The sequence below is a fragment of the Gambusia affinis genome, linkage group LG09, assembly GCF_019740435.1.
Source record: "Gambusia affinis linkage group LG09, SWU_Gaff_1.0, whole genome shotgun sequence".
Taxonomy (NCBI): Eukaryota; Metazoa; Chordata; class Actinopteri; order Cyprinodontiformes; family Poeciliidae; genus Gambusia; species Gambusia affinis.
The window spans coordinates 11,412,765-11,429,826 of NC_057876.1; the positions used below are offsets into that span (position 1 = coordinate 11,412,765).

At 38.8% G+C, this 17,062-nt stretch overlaps 1 protein-coding gene across 3 annotated transcripts in view; it reads left to right on the plus strand.

Annotated features, from left to right (window-relative positions):
* The window catches only part of tenm2a (teneurin transmembrane protein 2a), a 319,228-nt gene that overhangs the window by 110,807 nt on the left and 191,359 nt on the right, over positions 1–17,062 (plus strand). The window lies entirely within an intron of this gene.

Sequence of the window (17,062 nt, forward strand, 5' to 3'; positions counted from 1 at the left end):
GATCCTCTTCATTCTCCTCTGCTGTTCCCCCCATGCTTCCCCAGGGGTCGAAACCACACAGAGAACTCCACCAGCAAGTTGCCCGTCTCCCTGCCTGGACGACTCTCAGCATCATCTACCGCCCTTCACTCCCTTTCGCGCTCTTCGTTTTTCTCACTTTCTTTTATGCCCTTTTCTGCTCTTCTGTCACACATTTCACGTCTCTGCTTCCTCTGTCAACATTTTCCCATCTATTTTTCTCAATCTTGCTCTTCCTGTATTGTTGCTTTGGTGTTCATATCACATATTTCTTGTTCTGAGGGCTCTCTGTGGACCTGGCAACAAGCGCAAGGGGTGAGAGATTCAGTGCCTCGCAAATGTATTTGCGCCCCTTGAAGTTTTCTCTTGTTACAACAGCAGACTTTCAAATATTTTAAAAACTATTAATGTGCGACACAAACACAAATTACTGAATATTTGTGAGGCGTTTTGGGGTTTTTTTCTTTACTAATCTGAATCTGTGATGTGCTTTTGCATCCAGCCCATTTTATTGGGATTCCCCTAAATAAAATATGCATGTACGTGAATGATGTCTAAGCAATGACATAAATCAAGAAAGTCACAATTTTATTCTGTTTTACATTGACTCCAATCCGAGAGAAAATAATGATGGTTTGCTTCGCCCAATCCAAATGCTCATTATCTACCAGAGTAAATTTTTTTGTTTACACTGAGCTAAAGGGCAATTGACTGTGAGTGGAGGAAGCTTAATTAACGGAAAAAAAATAAATCTATTTCTTGGATCTTTTCCATTCATGACAAATATGTGCAAACGTATGTAATGTTACTAACAGCCGTATCTTTCCACAATGTGTCTTCCTCCTAAGGAAGAGTTAGCCACGTAAAATTGGGAAAAAGATAGAAAAAATAAAACTCACCAATCAAAAACCACTTTAATGGATAGTTCTACATTTTTGTAATAAGGTTGTATTCAAATGGTTATGGGGAGTTTATGTCTTCTGTAGTGGGTAACGTCACTTGGTAGTAAACTCACACTAGTGAACAGCAGAGTTCGGCTGTCGAAATACAATGCCAGACGCAATACAATCATACCAGTTTGTGCAAATGTTACTTTAAAATCTCTTAAGCCATCATTAGATTTGTAGTTGGTTACATTGAAGTTGGTGACTAGATATGAAGGTAGGATGTGATTCGACACACTGATCGGACTTTGTAAGACGTTAACTTTCAATTTTCTGGTCCCCGACTGAAGTAGGACAAAAAAGGCAGTAAAATAAATAAATAAATAAATAAATAAATAAATAAATAAAACAATAAACACCTATTATATTTTGACTTTCTACTCTGATTTTATTTTTTATAAATATGTTAGTCTGTCTAAATGATTTGTTCTCATTGTTTTTTCCCCAAGACAATCGTATCCTTTTTCATTTTCCTGTGTAAATGATTATTTCATGTTTGCATTGATAAGTTATTTCTAATTGAGAGCTAGTTAAAGCTTCCCAAGTTTGGGCTTAAATGAGCCGCTTTGACATCGCTGCAGGTTTAGGAAAGAATACCTTTATTTTGGTGTTGGACTCTCTTAAACTAGCCATTGTAGTCGGGCTCTGAGATGAGCTGATTTATATTTATACTAGATGAAATCATAAAGAGTTATGTACTGGTTAGGAAAAGAGGCAGACCCACAGCACATGGTCCAGAGCTGGGAATCGAACCGGCGACAACTGCATTGAATACTGCAGCCTCTGTATATAGTGTGCCTGGCATACACTGAGAAAGTAGAAGAAACGCCTGAGCAGGACGCTTATATTTCGCACGACAAAAACGTGCCATTTCAGCTCCTTCCTCCACAATCATGAAACCAGGACATTTTGGGAACTCATTAAAAAACGCCTTTAAAAAATCCCAGCGGTTCACAGAAATACTTTGAATCCATCTGTTAATTAAGATCGATCCTTTTCTTCCAGACCTCCAATAGATCCAACAAAAGTTAAAACAGTCTTTTTTTTTTTACTTTGCTTTAATGCTGACACTTTTTACTTACACTTTCTGGCATTAGGGATTGCAGGCAGCGAACTGTTTCAGGTGTTATTTCTGTCGTCTCGTCCTTCCCTCAAACACATCCCGAGGTGTGCAATTTTACAGAGTCTCTGGTACTTTTTGTTTCAAGACACCTTAATCATTTTTCCATTTGCTGTGTGTCATGTCTGGCTTTTCTTCAAGCTCGTTTTTTTTTGTTTTTGTTTTGTACAGCTGCTCAAATATAATCCACGTTTGCCGTTTCAAACTGTCAGTGTTTGTGAACGCATCATCCTGATGAGTGTTTTTTTAAGCAGCGCTGCAATCTGGAGTTGGAAACACTGTTTAAAACTAGATCTGATTACAGTACCCAGCAATATTAAAAGAGGCTGAGGATAGTGATGCAAGTCTTAATGGTTCACAACCTGATGAGTGATATTAAAAGCAAATACCAGTTAAAGAAGTGACAATAACATATTTTTTCAGGTGCTAAAGTGATTATTTTGTTAATGTTCAAAATTTTGGATTGTGTCATGCAAATTAAAATCAAAACTGACATTTTAAGCAAGACACCTGCAATATTTCATAAATTTGTTTCTCAAAAAAAATAAATAAATAAATAAACAAAATCATCTGTTGCTATGCAAAAACTAGCATATCACGTAGGACTGTGACATGCACCCTTGTTCCTAATGGGGTCAGCAGGGATGCTGGTTCCAATCTCCAGCTATGTTCCGGGTGAGAGGCGGGGTCACCCTGGACAGGTCGCCAGTCTGTTGCAGGGCAGCACAGAGACATACAGGACACACAACCATTCACACACACACTCACACCTAGGGAGAATTTAGAGAAACCAATTAACCTGACAGTCATGTTTTTGGACTGTGGGAGGAAGCCAGAGAACCCGGAGAGAACCCACCATGCACAGGGAGAACATGCAAACTCCATGCAGAAAGACTCCTGGCCGGGAATCGAACCCAGGACTTTCTTACTGCAAGGCAACAGCTCTACCAACTGCACCACTGTGCAATCAGATAACAAAATTTGAAATTATTTTTCTTGAGGTATCATTTTTGTCGATTTCCACTCTGCAAGTATTTTCTTTTCTTATCTTCTTATTTTTTTTCCCCTTGTGCCGCAGCTGATTTAGGCTTCCATCAGTTTTGAAGGCTGAAGACATGTGCCTGGTTGCTTTGAAAAGTCTGCACTAGTAAAGAATGGCAGAAAGAACCCAGGATAAACAGTGAAACTTTCCCCCCCGCTGTATGAATTGACAGATGATCGGTACGAAAGGTCTTGCGGCAGTCAGCACTTTTTTTTTTAATCTACGAAAAGTTGAGCTTCAAACAGACAAAAATGCAAAGGTGTGATGGGGCAAAGGGGCAAAAGGACCAGCCTGCGGGGACAGCAGCAGCATTTAGCAAACAAAAATGATTGAGTCAGTTCATTTGTGCGTGGAAATGTTTGATAAACCCACGGTTCAAAAACTCATATGCAGTTTGCAAGTCGGTATTGTTGGAACCAAATTAGCAACACAGCAAATTTCAGTAGCTACCAGAGAAAGTTGTTTGAATTGATTTAATATTTGTACAAGATCTTTTATTCGCTTAAAGCACTTATAATTCTTTTATCTGTGGTCTTGTAGATATGTTGCGATGTACTTTTAATTATTTCCTGAGATTCTTGGAGTACATGATGTTATTTTTATTTATTCAAATAGTATCCTGTGTGTGACTGCCATTTTAAGGGAAACTTCGACAAGAAAGTGGCAAAGGAAATGTTATGTTCAAGGAAATTCAGTTTTCCAAACTCCTTATGCATAATCGAGCGACTTAAATTTAACGTTCTGTTGGTCAGCAGGAGTCCAAAACCGGCAGGAGGCAGGCAAGATTATTTCCAAGTGGATATTTAGACTGAACGAACCCAGGAATTATTTTCAGTACCCACAGGGAGAGAGAGTGATTACCGGCTGAAGGAACAATTGAAGCTGATGATATGAGGTTGTGGCAGCTGACAGATGAGGAAAGGTTAGAAATGACGGAACGAATACCCGGGAAAACAGGAAAAAACAAACGGAGCATGAAAGGATTCAGTAACATACTCAATGAAAAGAGTAACTCAATAGAGACACTTGGATAACAACAGCAAAACACAGAAGCGGTCAGAATACAAAGACATAACAAATGACCAGCAAGCTTAAAGTACAAAGGATCATGACAGAGCACTAGCTTAGAGCAGGATCCAGATTAAAATAAGTAATACATTTTTTTTTTTTTTTTAAACCTCTCCCAGTAATGAGGTGAATTGGTGGCTTGGCTTGAACCTGGCCCTTGGGCCACAGAACTAGATGACGAGTTTGAAGGAGCATATGTTCATTTGAAGCGCAACAAGAAGCTGCATGACAGCAGACGGTAATAAGAGGGGACCGGCACACCGGATTGTGAAAAGACAAAAGCCCAAAATGACTGGAAGAATAGATCATGTGATTAGTGTCCTTCTTTGCCCGTATTCATGCACACATGCTCTTTTGTGTCCGTGCATTCCGCGGAGTTACCGTCAACCTGGTCTGCCGATGATCAAAGAAAGAACAAAGCAGCTGCACGCTATTAAATATAAATGGCGTTGAGATTAAATAAAGTCCCTCCCAACCGATCCCTCTTTATCTTTGTCCTCTCCCTGGCATTCTGTGCCTCTGCCAGCTGCTGACACTCAAAAGCATCCTGTTGCAGCAGAAGTAGCTCAGCCGAGTTGCCGGAGAATATCCTGGTACGATGCGCTTCCGTTCTGCCGACCTTCAGCACACCGCCGTCACATCCGAACGTCCCGTTTTATGCCAAAATCTGGTTCCGTAAGTTCATACAGAAGATATTCTAGAAAGCGTTGTCTGCTTTAAACGGTTTGTTTTTGGATTCCAATCAAGTCGTGGCAATCTTGTTTGAATAATCACCCCAACCCTTTCCCTGCAATAACACATTTGTCTTCAGAAGTGGTGGTTGTGAGAGGGGGTTGTGATTTAACTCCACATTATTTATGCCCGCCAGAAACACCTAGGACCAAATATGTCGAACTACCGTATGTGTTTGCCAGTGTGAATAAAAAGATCAAGCGAATGTTAGTATTTTGACCGCAGATGCCTGCAAATGGAGGAGAACACCGGTTAAAAAAATAAGACCTATGAGAGCCATCGACCGAGGAGATCCATTTTAAAGGTGGCAGCTTTTTAGCGCTCTCCACTCTGCAAACAAATAGTAGGCAAAAAAACAAACAAGCAAAAAAAAAAAAAAAACAAGAAAATTAATTGTCAGACTCCAGGGAGACGCATGCTGACATCTGCAATTTTCTCCGAATAAAAATCATTTTTCAAACCACTTTCTGTGAGTTTTGTGAGAGTTGAGTTAATCTATGTTTACTATGTAATGACCCTCTTTGACTCTGCCTTGGCAGCTTTTGATAAATGAGGCAGATTTTAAATGTCACAGTTATCAAGTGTTTTTCTCTCTCTCTCTCTCTCTCTCTCTCTCTCTCTCTCTCTCTCTCACCTCCTCTCAGTGGAGTCCCTCTCATTCTAGGCTGTAATTAAACAGGTTCCCAAGCTGCAGCATTTTAATACGTGTGTGTGTGTGTGGGTGTGCGTGTGTGTGTCAGTGCAAATAGCAGTGATCACAGATGTTTGTCACTTTACCTTTGGAAGTCTAAGTCTCTTCATTCATTCACTCATTTTATGACCAAAGACAGCCTTCAGAGCGAGTATTGAAGTTTTGATTATTATGTTTTATTATCGTTATTAGTTGGCCACAGTCCTGACCACCTCTATGAGTGTATGTCACGATTCTGGAGATGACGATCCGATCTCAGATCCAAGAAGAACACTTCGGTCTTCTTCCAGACTCTACAACTCTGCATGGGGTCTTTAGAAAGGAAAAAGAAATATAAGCAACTGCCAAATGCACACATACCAAGGTTGTTTTGACTTCAGTGGATTTTCGATTTCAGTGCTTCCTTTTGCGTATGTTGTGAACTTCCTGGACCCCCTGTAAGCTTGAAGGTTTGCAGGTGGGTGTGAAGAGGTCACGATGAAGATTAGCGCCTGTTAGGGTGCTTGAGCTTAACAGGGGATGAATCACAACCTTGAATGAAAATGAATTTCATTGTGGTGCGCTCACACCAAATGAGTTTTGAGCGTCAGGCACGTCCGGGATACACTCAAAGACTGTCGAGGGCCGTTGCGGCGCGTTTTGTGACCGTTTTTTGGCGTTTTGACACTTCGATCACGTTCAGCGTATCCTTTACTCCGCAAAGAGTTCAAACGTAAACCAGAAGTTGCTGACGCTCAAAACGCGTCTGGTGTGAACGCACCATTGCTCCCCATTGACGAGGTTGAGAGCAGATAGCATATGTAATAGTTGAGGTGATGTACCAGTCTGTTATGGTAAAGAGGTAGCCAGAAGAAAAAGGACAAAGCTTTCTACACTTTTACCAGTTAGTCTACATTTAAATCCTGAAGAATAATCATGAGCTGTGGTCAGTGACTGAAAGAAGAAGCAACTCAGAACGACCTCATTTGACCTATAGCTGAGAGCTTCACTCTCCAAGAAAAGAGTCACTGCTCATCCACATAGAAATGAGTAAGTAGAGCTGGATTGGCCTCCTACTAAACATGTCCTCTGCACACCTTCTAAGACGAGGGTTTCAGACGTGTCTGACAGAGAGAAGACCTTGGGGCAGAGTTGGGGCTCAGTGGGGAGATTACATCTTACAGCTGTGCTGAAAGAAAAAAACAAAAAAACTTTGCAATACTCCCTTATCCAAGGCCCCAACCCACTGATAAGCTGAGGGAGGTTGCTAAGGAGAGGGAGATATAGGAATGTCATGTCATTCAAAATGTTTGCATTTGTGACCCGGTCTGAGATAAGCTGGTAAACATGGGTTACCGGATAGAAAGATCCACCTTCTGTTTCTTTTTTTTTTTTTCATTGGCCTGTTTTCACCAGAACATTAGAAAGTTGAGTGTAATGAACACAATTAACATCTAAAGGCGGGTAAACTGCATGTAGTGTTTCTTTTTAGGAGTTCCTCTAAATCTTTAAAGCAAACGACATCAAATATACAAAACAATCTATTGATGCAGATGGGAAAACTCAATTGTTAATAACTGAGATGATGCCCAGTCGGTACATCTATACCGTACTGTTCAGGGATGAAAGGGGATTCACTGCCTGGAGCTTCGTTTCTCCGGTGACAACTCCTCCAGAGTGCACGGTGTTATGTCATGTCCTGTCATGTCCTGTCTTGTTCAAGCCACACCAATGGCCTCTGGGCAGGAGTGGAACTTGTCCAGGATTGCAAGACATTTGTCACAACTGTTTTAGCATCCTGAGTAGGAGGTGCAAGAGCTGCCCGTGGCAGCGCAAGGAACCCAAAGTGTGGAAATCGCATGCTGGGTGCGAGAAGTGTTTGACCATAGTACTCCTGTTTTGGACGTCATTTTGCTAGGTCATTACTGGCCTGCTAATGAGTGTGTTGATATCATGCCACATGCTATGGGATATGTACTGTGTTTCTGCGAATACTACAAGACGAGTGAGAGTTACTCAGTCCAGACATAAAAGAAGCATGTAAAGGCTGAACTTTACAGCCTTGTAGAGCAAAAACGTCTGAGTTGTTCACTATTGCTCAAATTTTGCCTCTCTGTTGGCTCCTTTTCACTCTGCAGTTTGCAATTTAGTGCATCCTAATGTTTTGTTACCTGACCTTAGTTATAATTTCCAGGCCTCTGTGTGAAACTTAATGCCTTGCCTTCACACTAAATTCCCTTTTTCAAACACAATAAACGCAAAGTTCAACTTTTGCTGTTAGATTCAGTCAAAAAATAAATTATAAAGAAATGAAAGTGCTGCTTTCTAATTAATTTAGCAAATTATGTTCTGTTCACTTGTGTACTTTTTCAGAAAACAAAAATCCATTAGATCAACAAACAATTATGCAACACTACATCTTTGCAAGCTTTATGGTCTTGTAAAACATTGCCACACAGGGTTTTCATCTATGTATGAATTTGCTCACATGTCCCGTCTCCCTACCACAAAAAGGCATGTTGCTGTTGTAATTGCTCGGATGATTCTGCTTTAACAGTGGGTCGCCATCAATCTGTGGCAAGTTACATTCAGCAGCCTCCGTATGGCCACTTGTGTGTAGCAACAAGTTTGCAGATTGGTTAAGAAATCACTGACAATACAGCTTTTTTTTCTAATAAATATCCAGAATGTTTGAACGTGCAGATTTGCTCTTCTGTGAGACGTGCTCCAAGTAGTTTGCAGGTTTGAAGAACCGCCTTCTGATTCTCCAAACTCAGATTGCTCTGGCAGCTGTCCCCTGCAGTTAAGTTGTGCACTGCTCATAAACACTCTGCACAACACTACTTCAAGACAGGAACTATCTCTTCAACCTTGACCTTTACGTAACTTCTACTGAACGCAAGATTAGAATGTTACTCTTTTTTTTCCACTTTTTATCTTGAAGCTTTCATAAAATCCAACGTATTGTCTTCTGCTTTTCACAGCCCTCTGCGGTTGGGATTCTGTCTACGTTTGTTCACCTTTCTGAATATCTCCCTGAAAAAGAAAGAGAAAGGCGCTTTCCACTAAGAAGGCGTTTGTTCATCTTTCCTTTGCTGTCTTATGTGCCCTCTTTTTGTCATCAGCTTGAATCACTCTATTTCACTCCTTCCTTTTTCTTTTTGTCCTTATCACCAAAAGGAAAAGTACATCTTTATCCTTACCTGACGGTGTAGCACAGCGGCAGACTGTCTAAACTGAGCTGTAAAACATTTGTCATTGCTTTCATGTGCAATAAAGTCAAAATCTAGATCTTCTGAGATGTGTGAATTCGGCAGCTGGCAGCAATTGTTCCTGAACAGTAGCTTCGTCGTGTTTGATTTGTTTACGCCGTGTCTAATTGCATCCGTCGTAAATAATGTTGATGAAGAGAAAATGATCTTTGCTGTATTCTGGTGTGATTCAGAATTCTAACCACAATATTACTATAATAAAATGTAATATATCATAATATGTAGCTTGTACCTTTCTAATGAAGGAAATGTTTTTATGTTTAAAGGTTTGAGAGGAAAAAGAGAAAGATCTACTGTCAGAATCGGATAGAATTTTATATCTGACAAGATATACATTTTATCCCATCTAAAATAAACATTGTGGTGGATTGTGAGATGGGCACTCGCACACTTAGGAGTTATATATATCATCTGCTCCGATCATTATTCAGTTTATACCAAATTGTGGTAACAACAAGCTATTATAGCCAACAGCAGTGCTGTAACCCTAGTGTCGCAGCACTGCTGCCAGTCTTCCTCTATGTCCTCTACAGAATCATGTTGTTGTTATTTGGCCTCAATACTCACCTATTTCACGTCTAGTTGTTCCATCTATAATGTGTAACCTACTTTTGCAATAATATAGCCTATAAAATTTTAGGTGTTTGAGTAAACTTTGTTTTAAAAGTCCTTATTATCTTTTATTAAGGCACATTAAGAATTTAAAACTTACTCTTAATATCAGTCCAACCTGTATATACTGTAGGACGGCTTCTCTTATTTTGAAGATGTTTTTTATTTCAATAGTCTACATTGATCTCCTTTTTCAGCTTTTTACGCCTACCAGAACCGCATAAGACTAACACTCTTAGTTTAAAGAGCAGTGGAGGTTTCTGTGGGCGATATGGGCAACCGCACAGGGTGGCATCTAGTCGGGGGCGGAGTACAACAAGATCCTTTCTAAGTATCTGCATTATGCATAAATAATTAGCATAAAATTGTCCTCGTAAAACAAAAAAAAGGGTTCATATTAGAAAAATTTTTGACTCAAGACATCTAAAACAAGCAACAAGATTTTAATTCGAATTAATTTAAATCTTTTTTTTTTTTTTTTTTTTTGCAGTACATATAACGATGTGCCACATGTTTCAAATCCAAACTTTTGCCACTTTACCAAATCGGCCGTGAGGTTCGGTTTTAAATTAAGAGCCAATAACTACACTGTGCTTATCATATTGAAATCTGATGCTGCTTTTAAACACATAAGTTAATGAGGCTAGATGTGACCAACTGAATCTTCCTCAATATTATAACACTGCTCCCACAGGCGCATGTGATGCCCACTAAGCAGGAAATGTGTAACTTTTCTCACGCTAATGCTCTCATCTCAGTAGAACAGGGTAAACAAACCCTGATTCTCCAGCACTCAAGTCTTACATTGTTACAGTCCCTGGCAAATCAAAGCCTTGTTTTTCAATTAACCCAATTTTTTTAACAGCAAATGGGGGAAGCTCTTATTTTACCAACTAAGCATTGCTACTATTTAATTTTCTCTGATTGGACTCTCTTGTTTAAGATTTTTAATTTTCTTGATATCTTCTTCGGCAAATATTAGTATTCACACCTTTATTCAAAATTTCTTTAATGTGTTTTAGTAGTTTTAACAGACTCCATAGATTTTTTTTTCTTTTTTTTCCTATTTTGTTTGCCCGATGCAGATCAATAATTTGACCTTTCTGAAACAGAGGAGCATGTTTTCCCCGACCAAAGAACGTGTATTCTAACAAGGAATAAAAAGCTACCTATTGCTTTACTTTTGAGTTAAACAACATCTTGGCATCTGAAACATAATAATCACTGCTGTTCTTTTCCAATGGGAGGCTCTTGTCTATTTGCTTAGTTAAATATAGGTTGTGACCTTTCTCTGGGCCAGCAGTGTAAACATGCATTCTTTTGGATGTTGTGTGATAAAATTAAATTCATGTAATGTTGCCTGATTATATCACAGCAAGACTTTGCAATGGTCAAAATTTACATAAGGGTGTTGAGGTTGTTCTTAAGAAGAAAGGATGTGGCATAAGGTTACATCAGTTTTTTATGCTGTTATGTCTTTGATAGGTTCGTAAAAACATTTAACGTGAATAATATCTACGAAACAGTTGGCCTTCCTAGGCTACCAGTTGCTGTTGTTTTCTCCTTAAGCATAGTGAATTTTTTTAAATCTTTTTTTAAAAAAATGGGAAGTTACTCATTCATTCATTCATTACAAGTGTAAATTTCAACATATTCTTCTGGGATTTTAGGTGACAGACCAACAAGGCAGTCCCTATTTGTAAAGAGGAAGAATAAGAAAAGGTTTTCAAAATATTTTCCTAACAAAAATTTGAAAAACATGCCTTAAACATATATTCAGCCACCTTAGCTGTTGCACTCATAACTAAAATTCATTGCAAAGTCACCTAATTAGAGCAGGGAACAGGTCAGACTGAATGTGGTGCAGCAGCCATATTCCATGTTATAGTTGAGCCAAAAACTATTCAGAGACAAGGCAAATGTAGGAATAAAAAACCTTTAGTCAATTCCTTTTATCACTCAACTTACAATTCTTGATGCAACGAAACTTAATGATCAGCAAACATCACACTTATAACTCCCTTTTTATAATACAGTTGCTAAACTATTGAACTGCTGCAAAATACTACTACAAAAAAAAAAAAAAAAAAAAAAAAAAACGTTCTGCCACACTCTAGAAAGGTCCAACACATTAAGGCTCTGATAGGTTGTCGTCGACCATGATTGACAGGCATTGTTGCTTTTCGACAGCCAATCACAGTCCAGCGAACTTGTGGTGTTTTCCACATGTCCGCTCCGAAGAGTCTCTTTCAGACTCAAGTCAGAACGTCAAAGTGCTACAGTTTGTCTGTGTCAGAATGTTAGTGATATTAAAAGATTAAGGTACTCCAAATCTAAATTTGCAGCACCACGTGAGAATTAATTGCTACTTTTCCTTTGTCTTGTCACAAAAGACCCACGAGTTCAGACAGTTCAAGGGGCGTGAATACTTTAAACACTTAAACGAAAAGAAGTTAATTTTTAAAACTTTGGTTGCTCCCCAAATTGCCGGCACTGTTTTTTCTGATTCCTGGTTGCTTCCTTTCTCTCATGTGAGTGAAAACACTTCTTCATTTATTCTCCCTATTATGGAAAGGAATATATATGTCTATTTTCATAACTTTCCTGGCACCTAAAAGACAACACAAATGAAAAGTTCCTGTATATTGGGAATACTAAAGTGCAGTGCAGATTAATTTTGAATTGGAAGCAAATGAAAATGGAAAATATTAAGGAAAAAAAAAAAGACGCATTTTGACAGCTATTACGAATGAATTTCAGCATTGCCTTTTGCTGGGACGGAGAAAATAAGGCTTTTACTGTTATTAGCGGTAATTTTTGTTATTTCAGGGCTTTGCTGGAAAACCCACTGTGCACAGTAGCATTTGCTTCCTGATTGTGATGCATGCTCCACCAAGGTGCAAATCAGTTCACTAGCTTCGGCACTTAAGTTCAAATCAGAACTTGTTCTGAGCAAGCACTCCCATGAATGCTCAAAATGACATGTCCGAGGGTGGCCTTGACTATGAGCTACTGGATCTGGAAAAAGCAACATAATTGCAGGCAATGAAATCCACAAATTCTGCTCGCTTTACATCCTCTACAGAATTACTCAGTGGGGTGAGACAAAGTCAACCAGCAAAATGCAGAGTCCTGCTGCCTATACTTTTCCTGTCAAACTGCTAACAAGCACAAATGATTTTTTAATGATAGGCCCCTCTATCCCTCAAAGCTGTCTACTCGCGAGCGGTTGTACTCGTACACACATGCCACAACGTTGCGCACGTTCACTCCCACACATGTACATAATGAATTTTTATCCAGGGAAGGACATTTGGTTTAATGGCTATCAGCCATGGCTATACCCACACATGCTGCTGCATAGGTGTACGGTTCCAACAAGATGCTTCTTTCTTTTTTTTTCTCCCCTCCGTCGCGTCGCTTATTTCTCTGAGATAAGCATGGGGATGCATGAATACTCCAAATGATGATGCGTCTCAGGTGCAGAAGACAGAAACATTAGTACTGGGGAGATAAGCAAAAAAAAAAATAATAATGTGTCTGTATGCATGTCCTCCAGAGGTAAATAAACAGAAATACAAGACTCATTCTAGTGTCTCCTCCACGTACAGAAACATTAAAGATTGAGATCTCTGCATATTAAACATTTCTTCAAAGTTCTCTGGAACATGAGCTATTTTTCTGAGGGGCTATCAGATTACAAACACTTGTACAATGACTTACAATGTAGCTTAAACATTGCTGTTGCTTATTCCTTTTCATTATGATGAAGGAAAGCAGAATGTTTATATTATATAATGCAAAGAAGAGTCATATTTTTTCAGCAGAAACTATGCTGTTATTGCAAAGGTTTTTTCTGAACTGTTTTTTCTGAGGGTTCTGTGTTTGTGTTACTGTGCAACAATGACAAATGAAACTATTTTCTGTTTTTATTGTTCTATATATTTTATCCCAAAGTTTCGAAGCTTATTTGCCCCGATCATAACCGAGTGTTTAGAAAAACCTGGGAAAGTATTAGCCCTCTTATGGATCTCTTCTGTTTTTATCATTTTATAACATGTGAATGCTGCTGACCATTTATAAAAATTTTATTCAAAGAACACCTGTTTAAAAATGTGCCTTTTAAAGGATTTCTTTTATTAAGTAAAATGGAGATTTTCTTTTCTTTAACAGTTTTGATTAAACCTTTAAGTCCTAAACGGAGTGCTGGCGATAAAGCCAAACGTGCAGTACTGTAACTCCGCTACTTGGAAAATTCCAACAGTTTCTGAAAAGGGGAGACTTTGCGCTTTCCAGCCGATATCGGGATTTTACTGTAATTTCAGCCCCACTGTAGCAGGAAGTGAAATAAATCTGAGGGGCATTCTTTTAATAGATGGTAAAAACAACTTGCTAGACATTAAAAGTTTGAGTTGTTGTAAGCAAAAATATAATTTAAATTTAGGACATAATTAAACAACAATTAGCCTTTCCGAAGCCACAGTGCCTTTTTGATTCAAGCCACACCCATGCTTCTGTTGTTCCCGGGATTCTTTGGCCGCTGTCCAGAAAATGGTCGCCAAATACAGGCTTATACATAGCAGCCCCAGATGTGCTGCTGAGTGGCTCTCTCTCTTTGAGTGTTTGTCTTTTTCATTCCGCAATTGTCTTCTGTCTAGCAATAATAAGTCAGCTATGACATATCCCCATGTTACCATTCTTAGAGTTGCTACGATACGCTAATTCGTGCTAGCTAATTGTTAGAAATATACTGCTGCCGTTTTAGCATCCACTTGCTACTAAACTAACAAAAAATAATAATAATTTCTTGTGTGGGAAAATTTGGGTTTGCTAACAAGAATGGAGAATACCAAGGGTGTGCTGTATTCTCCCTGGAGACTTTACACAAGAATTTGATTGATACATATTTTTGAACCAGCCTCGAAACCGCTACAGGCATATCATTTTCACAAGAAAGACTGAATCACGCAAGTCGCATAGTAAACCAAAGACACCTGTTGATTACTTTATTCATTTATACACAAGTCTTAAGAGTTTTTAAAAAAGTAGTAGTAGTATTACCCGTGGCTCCACAGAGCACCTTTAGTGCCTAATTGCTTGAAGAGCCCTCACAACTGGCCACCATTTTTAAAAAATAATCGCAAGCAAATTAGGAACTCTGCTAACAGCAGAACCGACTCTTTGCAATCAGGCACAAGCTGAACTCCTGCTGTTTTCAAACTAACACGGCTTTTCTTTACTATAAATTGTACCTCACCTGCAAACCAAGAGTGTATTCTTAGCACAATCAAGGCTACCTATTTTAATTCGCACCAAATCATTTGTCGAGGCTGGCTGTTCCCTTCGTTCTGCTCTGTTTTTCTTTTATTTGCTTTGTTAGTTTGTATTCAAGTTGGAATTCCTCATGGTTAAGTTGCACAGATGACAATAGACATCTAACGTAACATAACAAAGCTGTTAAATAACGTTTCTGCTGGAGTTGCACGTCTTTTTCACGACACTGTTTTTGTCTTTCATTATTGTGATTAGTCTGTCCTCGTGCACAAATACAGATGCATATTTTGGATATTTACAAAAAAATTCATCCTACCACACATTATGTCATGTAGTATGTAAATATCTTTAATCTTGTTTTATATATATGTATATATTATCCTAACTTTGCCATTTTGGGACAGTTTTCTGTTTCATTCCAAGCTACAACCCACTTCCTGCTTCTATTACTCAGCGCTGAACATTTTCATACTTTTATTTTATTTCATAAAACCTTTTCTCAATTTAAATTGAATGATTGTACTAATTACTATCCTGGCACATCTCTGTTCTCATTTCAGCGCACATTGATAATTAGTCCTTGACTCAATAAATTTCTGTCAGATTGCTATTTTTTTTTGTTTTCCAGTGTTTAAACTAATATTCCTTGACGTTACCACATTTCTTTTTAAATTGGTTCTGTTTTGTACATTTCTCTTTTTTTCTTTTCAATGTGGCAGATATCTGGCGAGATGTTTTAGATAGATTTTTGGCACTAATGGCTTTTATTGAACATTAGAGAGACAGGAAAAAGGGTGGATGGAGAAAGGGACGACATGCAGCAAATGGACCAAGATCGGGAATTGAACCCAGGACGACTGAGTCGTGGACTTCAGCCTCGGCACACATCTATCTCCAGATGGATTTCCAAAATATTTTTAAGTCTGCTACCTTAAATCTGCCCGCCGTCCTAATTGTTTCTCAAAGATTAAGAAATATTTAGGGAGGTTCTAGCAGAACAAATGGGAAAGATATTCCTTTATCTTAGAGAATCAGCAATTACTAAATTAAAAAAATTGACACTAATTATGATAACTTACCTTCTGTGAAAGGTCAGACTTTTTTTTATCTTTTCCGCCGACGTACTTGCACATATGACCTGAGGATTTTAATTTACTCATCAGGGGTGTGTTCAAGTTAATCATTATTAAGCACTTTGACTCCTATTAGATTGTGAGATAGCCTGACATTTTATTGAGAAGGTGACGAGGGAAACCGATGTATCAAGACTAAACTAAAACAAACTAAGCCTCTATAAGTGGGCGGGGCCTTGCACATCTAAACTGTCTGGACACTGTGAATCTTTTGTGGCCATGCAGCAGATGTTTCTTGACTTCGCAATTTGACACCTTGAAATTGCTGTTTGTCTCTTTAAGAACCTGCTATTCTGTTTTGATTACATCATCACAACAATCCTCCTCCATTATGCTGTTTTAAGGAGCGTTGGACTGAGATGTAGTCCCAGTGTCATTTTCGTCTCGAGGTAGATTTCCTCTCATGTGGTGTCCCGTCTCCTTCACCATGCAGAGGTCCAGCCTTTTGAAACTTGGCGGTAAAAAAGCTGTGATAAAAGCTTCAAGGCTTATGTTACGGAAATAACAGCAATTCTAGCACAATGTAGATGCAATGTGTTGCTTAAATGGCAACTAAAGAGCTCCCAGCGTTCAAAAGACACACATTTAGGCACATGTGTGACTTTAGCCGTCATGATCTGATTAGAATGCAAAGCCATACTTTCCTCTCTCCACATCTGTCATAATATCGTGTAACAAACATGCAATTGGTTTTCTATTTGTAGGATGACTAAGACAGATTTTTGTGCCTACTCCAAACCCCTCACACAAATCCATCTTTCTTTGAGTACATGCGATGTTGGGCTACATCCACTGCAGACGCTGATGAGGAGGGATGGGATTTTACATGCACAATCACTAAGATGTTAATTCTACAGAGTAAATTCCTGTGGGATGTAATGTTAGAATCATGTGGCAAACTGTACCAGCATACGCAAACAGTATGAAAATGTCTTCATGGGACAAGTTAACATTTGTCTGAACTGTCTGTGGTTGTGGTTTAGTCGTAGATGGGACCGTCTTTATAAAACCAAGGGGAACACCAATCAAAGGACTGGTGTCGGTTGTTCTGATTTCAAGTTTGTGTAAAGTTTTAACCTGCTTATAGAATAGGAATATTCTATTGTCTCAAAATAAACATAATTATCATTTTGTTTTTACGTGGAGGTCAGGATGTCTGTTTATCTTCATGTGAGCA